General features: G+C 32.0%; 1 protein-coding gene across 1 annotated transcript in view; it reads left to right on the top strand.

Annotated features, from left to right (window-relative positions):
- The first annotated feature begins 1,302 nt into the window (after positions 1-1,302).
- LOC117110091 (G-protein coupled receptor GRL101-like) overlaps positions 1,303-9,413 on the top strand; it is a 49,497-nt gene continuing 41,386 nt past the window's right edge. Inside the window, exon 1 of the mRNA XM_033252677.1 lies at positions 1,303-1,525. The gene's annotated coding sequence lies outside the window, so the exon portion shown is untranslated. The remainder of the gene's footprint in view (positions 1,526-9,413) is intronic.

Genomic DNA, 9,413 nt, shown 5'->3' with positions numbered 1-9,413 from the left:
TCAAAGATGTCAATCATATGGTCTTGAAAGACGCTTCGCGATCAGGCTGCTAATTGATATAGATAGATAACAAAACGGAAAAGTATTAAGAAGATCCGTATGATATCGATTGCCTTTTGTTTACTCTTGGTGTCAATAAGATAATGGGAGGTAAAGAAGTAATGCTAACTATGGGGAGCAATCATCGCCAAAATAATATTGTTTTAAACACTGTAGATATATAAAAATTAAGAAATTACCTTAATAATATTTGTGTATGTACATTTCTTGAATTTGCATTTGGACTAGGTTTTTTTTTCGAATTGAGCTCCATAATGTAAAAACTTTAAAAAGGCCGAAGGTCTAAAGCCGGGCACTCGCTGCGCCGTACGACGGTCGTACGACGAATCCAACTCGCTCCCTGTGAGCGATGGACGACGCAACGCCGTCTGCTGATTGTTGGTAACAGTTGCGCGCGCGTCGTTGCGTCACAATCACAGTGAGGTAAAAACTAGTGCTGTTCCACGCATGCAAAATAGTGTGAATTTAGTATAACATTAGAGGTCTTCTATAAATACGAAAGTAAAATAGAAAAGGCATGATTATGAAGAGCATCATCATAAATAATAATAATAATAATAATAATAATAATAATAATAATAAGTTTTTGAATAAAGTTCAATAGGCCCTATAATAATAACATTTATATTGTATTTAATTTATGAAGGATTTAAAAGAGACGTTGCATTCCTAGAATTCATTTATGCTCGCATCCCATATTTATACATAGGGCCTATTCATTTAGGCCTAAACTAGGCTTTACGTATTTTAGATTTGAAGAGAAAAGCGTAATTATTAATAGGGCCTACATAGGGCCTATAATTTAATATTTCACCTTTGGTAGAAAGTATTAGGAACAGCAAACACAATGTGAACGACTCATTAATTGTTTAAAATAAGGTCATTCTCCATTTCAACTTCAGACTCATTACAACAAACACTAAAGCAATCTAATGATTCACAATGATATCTATATAAGTGTGCTTGTTGGCATTTCCAACATTTTGGAGGAATTTCAGAGGATTACATAGCTTGCAGTCTGATACTGATCCACATAGATTTGCAAATTCGACTCTTTTTTATAAGAGTTTTAGCCGGCTAATAAGTCGTATGATAAATGACACGTTAAGTTGCAAATACCTTGTATTAAGCAGCGCAAAACACGTTAAAAGGCTTTGGAAGTGTTCAATTTCGAGTCGTTGAGTGCGTATCGTATTTGTATTATACGTGGCTTTTGTTGACTTGCGCTTTTATGTATGTGTAGTCATATAGCAAATGAAGTAGGGCAGATTTTAGGCAACAGTTATATCATAACCACAGAATGTGTTTAACCGACATTTTGTACTAACAGTTACCATAACCTTTAATTCACAGCGCGGGAGGCTTTCTTCCGTAAGCCTATCAGGTCTCATGTGGGGCCATGTGCGTTCATGGTTTATGCACTGAATAGTGTTGCAGATCAACATAATGGAGTAGGTGTAAAATGGTAAGTTGACTGAAAGTCTTTCTAAACCAACCTGAAATAAATCTTAAAAATCACCATTTTGTGGTTGATAATTCTTTTAAGTTACTGAAATTTATACATAGATAATTTAATAGTATTGTACTCTATAGTTCAATTACCAACTTGTAGAAGACTGAGCAAAATCTTAACCATCGGCCTTAGTGTTAATGTACAATTCTAATAACGAGTGTATTCAAAGATTGGTGCAGAAATGGTGGATTGACGGTACAACTTAATGCTATGTCTGTCTCAAAATGTAATGACCCGGTTAGCTGCATTGAAGAAACTAACGTGTCCTTATAATTACATTCAATCACATGTTATTTACTTACGAACTAAGATAATAAAAGTAAAACAAAGTAATAAAATTAAATCAAACATTCAAACTAGATTAATTCAACGTACTGTACTCTGAATAATTCTATTATAACGCTTGTACCTTTGTGTAAACCAGAACACAATGCACGTTATAAGCAAATGCAGCTAAATAGTTCACTAACTAAAGTGTTTCCCCATGGAACACAAAGCTGAGAGCATCTACACTGCGCAGGCCGATGTTTTATTGTCAGCGTTTGTTGATGTTGGTCACATTATTGGTTACTTCTGCTCCATTTCCTTGTTTTTATTGTAATAGTCACAAAAAAGAGTATTTAAGTGTAATCAAAGCAATTCAATTATACAACGTTTTTGTTGCTTGTAGGCCCGCACGTTATGGGTGGATTACACCGTCTATGGCATAAAATTAAAATCAAACATGTCAATAACATACTTAATAGTCAGTCATTCAAATAATGAGGCTTAATGTTGAACTTCATTAGCTCAAAACAAGCAGAATATAGCTGCGGAATTTTAAGAACTCAACTGTGGGAAACTTGTATTTCAATTTTTAGGTTTTTCCCCCCTACCAAAATCGCCCCATCAAAAATAGATAGGCCTAATCAACGACGATCGACTTTAAGTGTGCTATTTATAGAATATGAATATGTAAATTTTTAATTATTTAATTATTGGTGACAGGTGTAATCGCAGGCGTTCCATACTGCCATCTTTAATTTAGTCTGCTAATTGCATTTCGTCGACTTCTAGGCCTATACAGCATCATTATGGTATGGTTTATAAATAAACCAATAGGTTCATGTTTACTTAACATCAATGTATTGGTTTATTTATTTTAAAATGTAGGCCTAGGTCAATTAGACATATCGATACAAAACCAGATCATTTAATAATAAATAACAAGAAGTATTATTGAAAATTACAATTATTTTATTTTTAAAAATAATACGAATTATTATTATAACTGTTGCTACATCATAAAAATAATAATATTTTCCATGGACTCAAGGTGCTTACAAAATATTTTTTTTTATTTAGGTCTAAATGTTTTTAGATTGCTACCAGTATAGTAAGTAAATCACTTAAACAACAACAACAACAACAACAAAAAAGAAAGAAACTCAGATAGGCGGTTGCTCCGGGAAGTAGAGGAGAAGCGGAGTAAGCATTTATCGAACGTTCATGTTCATTTTGTTTATCGAATCAAATTCATAGAAAAAGAAATAGAACAGGCAAATAATAACAGAAACGAAAAAACATGCAAACATACCCACCATAATAAATATCAAATGTTTTTTGGGACAGTTTGAAGGGGGATCGGGAAACCTATTGGGAGGTGCTTGCCACACTCACAATAGGCCTACTTTACTCTTTTTGGAGATATGTACTTCATACTTTTGAATAAATTGATTGTTTATCAGTTTAATTTAATTATGCTCATCTATAAATATATATTTTCACATAGTATTTTCTATGAACCCAATTTTAGTATCAAGGTTTATTATTAAGAATTTGTTTTAAAAATATCATTTCAGTACGCTTTGCTACAGGCTGCAGTTTGGGATGGAATCCAAATAATAATCTGGCTGCCGCGGTCTAGCTTTGAGATGCAGGTCGATAAAGCTCCGTTCTAACTATAATTTTATTTGACAAAAACATGTGACCTGCCTGACCTTCTGACCCTGACCTTCTAACCCTTAATGACAGAAAGAAGTAATCCACGTAACTAACAATTCAAGTTATTTAACGAAACGCGTTACCATAATTCCAGGGGAAAAATGCTGCCACACAATTAAAACTGCATGTATGTAGTAATCGAGTATTTTACAACTAAAACTTTTTAAAAAATTGAAAATCTATTGAGTTTGAGGCTAAAGTTGATTAGTACTTCCTTTTGTGAGAAAATTTTTAATTGCAAAATATGAAAATATGGACTTCACTTGACTTTATTACATACTGCAACATCATAACAATAAATAGTAAATAACAATGATTTTCTGAAAGTTAAAACATATTTTACAATAGGGAAAAAGATTAAAATTAAACTCAATAAAATGCGATGTTGTAAACCATGGTATACTAGGATAGCCCATAAAAGTTGTATAAAAACGACTTATTTCCAATGTGCTCCTATTTGTAAGAAAAACAAAAACAAAACTTCCTTGAAATTATACTTAGATTTCTGCTAAAAAGTAGTACTTTAAACACATTATGTAGCTTCGTTTTGTCAGAAAGTAAAATAGTGCATTAACTCATGATTAGATGTGTATAAGAGACAGCATTATTGGTTACTTCTGCTCCATTTCCTTGTTTTTATTGTAATAGTCACAAAAAAGAGTTTTTTTAGTGTAATCAAAGCAATTCAATTATACAACGTTTTTGTTGCTTGTAGGCCTGCACGTTATGGGTGGATTACACCGTCTATGGCATAAAATTAAAATCAAACATTAAGGCTCATCAATTTAGAAATAACCCCTGTGCAACTTTTAATTAACTAGGAAATACATTATTGTTTGATTTTTAAATAAGTCAATAACATACTTAATAGTCAGTCATTCAAATAATGAGGCTTAATGTTGAACTTCATTAGCTCAAAACAAGCAGAATATAAACTTGGTATTTCAATTTTTAGGTTCCCCCCCCCCTACCGAAATCGCCCCATCAAAAATAGATAGGCCTATCAACGACGATCGACTTTAAGTGTGCTATTTATAGAATATGAATATGTAAATTTTTAATTATTTAATTATTGGTGACAGGTGTAATCGCAGGCGTTTCATACTGCCATCTTTAATTTAGTCTGCTAATTGCATTTCGTCGACTTCTAGGGCTATACAGCATCATTATGGTATGGTTTATAAATAAACCAATAGGTTCATGTTGACTTAACATCAATGTATTGGTTTATTTATTTTAAAATGTAGGCCTAGGTCAATTAGACATATCGATACAAAACCAGATCATTTAATAATAAATAACAAGAAGTATTATTGAAAATTACAATTATTTTATTTTTAAAAATAATACGAATTATTATTATAACTGTTGCTACATCATAAAAATAATAACATTTTCCATGGACTCAAGGTGCTTACAAAATATTTTTTTTATTTAGGTCTAAATGTTTTTAGATTGCTACCAGTATAGTAAGTAAATCACTTAAACAACAACAACAACAACAAAAAGAAACTCAGATAGGCGGTTGCTCCGGGAAGTAGAGGAGAAGCGGAGTAAGCATTTATCGAACGTTCATGTTCATTTTGTTTATCGAATCAAATTCATAGAAAAAGAAATAGAACAGGCAAATAATAACAGAAACGAAAAAACATGCAAACATACCCACCATAATAAATATCAAATGTTTTTTGGGACAGTTTGAAGGGGGATCGGGAAACCTATTGGGAGGTGCTTGCCACACTCACAATAGGCCTACTTTACTCTTTTTGGAGATATGTACTTCATACTTTTGAATAAATTGATTGTTTATCAGTTTAATTTAATTATGCTCATCTATAAATATATATTTTCACATAGTATTTTCTATGAACCCAATTTTAGTATCAAGGTTTATTATTAAGAATTTGTTTTAAAAATATCATTTCAGTACGCTTTGCTATAGGCTACAGTTTGGGATGGAATCCAAATAATAATCTGGCTGCCGCGGTCTAGATTTGAGATGCAGGTTGATAAAGCTCCGTTCTAACATAGAGAAAATAGAATTATGGTTCTAACTATAATTTTATTTGACAAAAACATGTGACCTGCCTGACCTTCTGACCTTCTAACCCTTAATGACAGAAAGAAGTAATCCACGTAACTAACAATTCAAGTTATTTAACGAAACGCGTTACCATAATTCCAGGGGAAAAATGCTGCCACACAATTAAAACTGCATGTATGTAGTAATCGAGTATTTTACAACTAAAACTTTTTAAAAAATTGAAAATCTATTGAGTTTGAGGCTAAAGTTGATTAGTACTTCCTTTTGTGAGAAAATTTTTAATTGCAAAATATGAAAATATGGACTTCACTTGACTTTATTACATACTGCAACATCATAACAATAAATAGTAAATAACAATGATTTTCTGAAAGTTAAAACATATTTTACAATAGGGAAAAAGATTAAAATTAAACTCAATAAAATGCGATGTTGTAAACCATGGTATACTAGGATAGCCCATAAAAGTTGTATAAAAACGACTTATTTCCAATGTGCTCCTATTTGTAAGAAAAACAAAAACAAAACTTCCTTGAAATTATACTTAGATTTCTGCTAAAAAGTAGTACTTTAAACACATTATGTAGCTTCGTTTTGTCAGAAAGTAAAATAGTGCATTAACTCATGATTTCTGACAAAGAGAAGTTAGTCAATTGCTTCTTTTTGTAAAAAAAAAATCTACGCACTACGTGGGGTACTTGTTATTGGGTTACGTATTACTGGACTATATATGGAAGACTTACTTTAATCAGTCTCATTTACGACACAATTTCATTTAAAAAATGAAAAATTGTGGATTGCTTCCTTTGGTCAGAAAGGGGCAGATAGAGGCACATCATGACTATAATATGAGTTTTGAGGGGAAAATGACTTGAAAGAGCACTATAGTGATTCATTTTGTTTAAGTTGTATTTTTGTCGAATAAATAAACGAAACAAAACATTTTTTTTTTTGTAAAAGAAAATTTGATAGTTTGGACAGCGCTTTACCCTGTTAGTCGTGCGTTCTATTAGAACATAATTACTTACAAATGTCTTTGAGAATAGGCCTGGCCTACAGAGTATTAGTTCGTTAACCCCATACAATTTCTTGAAGAAAATTCATGCTCCAATAATATGCTTATGTTATTAGTAACTTTTATATCACTTTTTACTATATTAATGAAAACATATAACAATACGTCTGTTTTCAAGAGTATGATTATTCAGTAGTTTTAACTTCATATCGTAGCTAACATCACTGCAATGCAAAGCGCACACGCTTTCGCTCAATTTGCTAGTTTCTTGTTCAGTATATATTGACGCATGCCAATTCGTGGACGCAAAGCATATTCTAAAATAGGTCTGTTGTCTATTAAATATGTTTACTCCAAAGCCAAGGAAGTTGCTTTTTTTTATATAAAAAGTAAATATTCTTCATGGCGCTCTGTATATTATTATTAACATGAATATTGCACTTTAAAACAATAATATTAATTAGATTATTTGTATAGTGAAGCTTTTAGGCCTACTGCAGCTGCTGACAGCAGTAGTAGTATTTACAGGTTCCTCGTGAGCATTTATTGGTTAGGCAGGAAGGCCAAACCAACACCAGTCCTATCATAGGTTTCTATTTTCTACGATACAAAACTTTCAGAGACAGCACTCTGTGACACTGACGATCGGCTTAATCTAATATTATACAAATATAATCTAGATAGTATAATTTTGGGGCCACAGCAATACTGTAGGCCTAGCCTACCGTATAACTATTGTTGGATTACAGCGACCCCAAGAATTAGCACTCAGGACTTTTAAAATGTTTCGAAGTGTTTGTTGGCAACAGAAGTGCAATGTTAAATACATTAAACATATTGTGTGCAAAATTGTTGAGCTAAATCATGCTAATTATTTATTTAGTAATCGAATGTTTTCGCACACGGGATTAGATTTTTTGACCAAACAATAAGTTATGCAAAAAAAAAAAAAAAAAAAAAAAAAAACCCAACAAACACATGGTTATAAATATTAAGATAGGCTGTTAATACAAACACACCCCAAACAGACTAAGAAAACCATATTATATGTTTATTAGATCTTTTGTATTTTGTATGACTTTAATGACTGAAATAAAGATTTGAATAATAAGACAAACATAATTGTATTGTACAAGAATGATAATTGGATAAACATGTTTTTGTACTGAAATACGGAGTAAAATGTCTGTTCAGGAGCTAAATTAACAACGTCTTAAATTATATTTTATTGACAAGCATGTGCTTATAATGTAATAATTTTTCTTTTTTCAGATGATACTATCAGTCTGTGATATGCTTTTTTTACGGGAAAACGCCCAAAACAAGACTAACCACTCTAGGTAATGGGCTAAAAGAAACTTTGAATTCACATTCCTCTTTAAAATAAAGGGGTCATAAAAATAATCAGTAGGAAATCCATCCATAACGTAAAGAACGCCATGTTACGCAATATTTACTGTTATAATATAATACTACCACTCAATGATCGAAGTCTGTGTAGCGTATTGTTGGAATTGTTTGCTTGTAAACATGTGATGAATTGAAGGTTGAATTTTGCTTGATGCGGAATATGTAAAAAAAAAGTACAATTGAAGTTTACAATAAAATGACCGGCGTCTACCGATTAAGCTTTGGTCTCCATAATGCTTTTCTCAAGGGTTCGTTTAAATTACCGAGTTTTGTAGTCGTATGTCATTAACCATGATAAAAAACGAAGCGTTACCAAATGGTATTTAAATGTTCGTCACGAAATGTCATCAACATAGTTAAGAAGGATTTTTTAATCTACATTAAAGTAATACACTTTCAAAGAAAACGCAATGTCCCTATTGGGAATCTAAGACCCTCTTAATATTCAACACGTTCTTTTTTTTTTTTTTTTTTTTTTTTTTTTGCGTAATACGCAATGAATTCTTATGAAAAGATCCTTGAATCTGTAAATCTGAGTGTCCTGGGTTTGAATACCGATGGTGAAAATAGGTTTTTCTAAAGAAATAATATTAATCATCTATATTTATCACTAGTGGAGGCCTTTTTCCATACCAAAGTTATTATCACGTGACACTAAACTTATCAATCAAGATGTTAAAACTCGTGGAATATGGAACGCTGGCTTGATACATTTCCAAAAGTATGTTGTCCCGTCAACTTGATTCCTGTGCGATTTTCATATCAAGGACGGATGTAAGCAATATTGGCGGCGGGCATCAGATGAAAACAGTCACGAACATTCCCTTGGGCTTGCTTTAAAAATGTGTTTATGTTAGTAATATTAAAAGTGAAGAATTAAGTGGTTATTGTTCATATTCATCCTCGTCATAATCCACCCATGAGATCTTCTTCGACCATAAATCGCAACTTCATTTTTCAGAGGGTTTTGATTTTGCCTGTGATTGTATATTTTTATTCAAATGTACAGTGAACACGCAAAAATGTAGCAGGTAAAATGATGATGAGTCGATAGCTGTGAACGACGCTGTGTCGTTGGCCAACAGAATGCCAACAAATCTAAATTGATTTACCAAGACATAAAAAGACACATTACTTAGGAAGCTGCCGTCACCGGTGCAGTTTATTCGCGTTTTCAGGAAACTTGGCTTTGTTATAAAATCTAACCTTTACTTGCTTTACACTTTTATTGCCATCTTTTTAAAAAGTAAAGGTATGTTCATTTCACGTTTATATATTCAGATTGTTTACAGTACATTAAAACATTTTCAGATTCTACTGGATTTTTGATTCACCACGCCTTTAGGTCAAGTAGTTATGTCGTTCGTCATGCATGCTCTATATATATA

This window comes from Anneissia japonica, unplaced genomic scaffold, assembly GCF_011630105.1.
Source record: "Anneissia japonica isolate Jap-2015-1 unplaced genomic scaffold, ASM1163010v1 scaffold287580_len341680_cov180, whole genome shotgun sequence".
Lineage (NCBI taxonomy): Eukaryota > Metazoa > Echinodermata > Crinoidea > Comatulida > Comatulidae > Anneissia > Anneissia japonica.
This window is presented reverse-complemented; position numbering and strand designations above follow the sequence as displayed.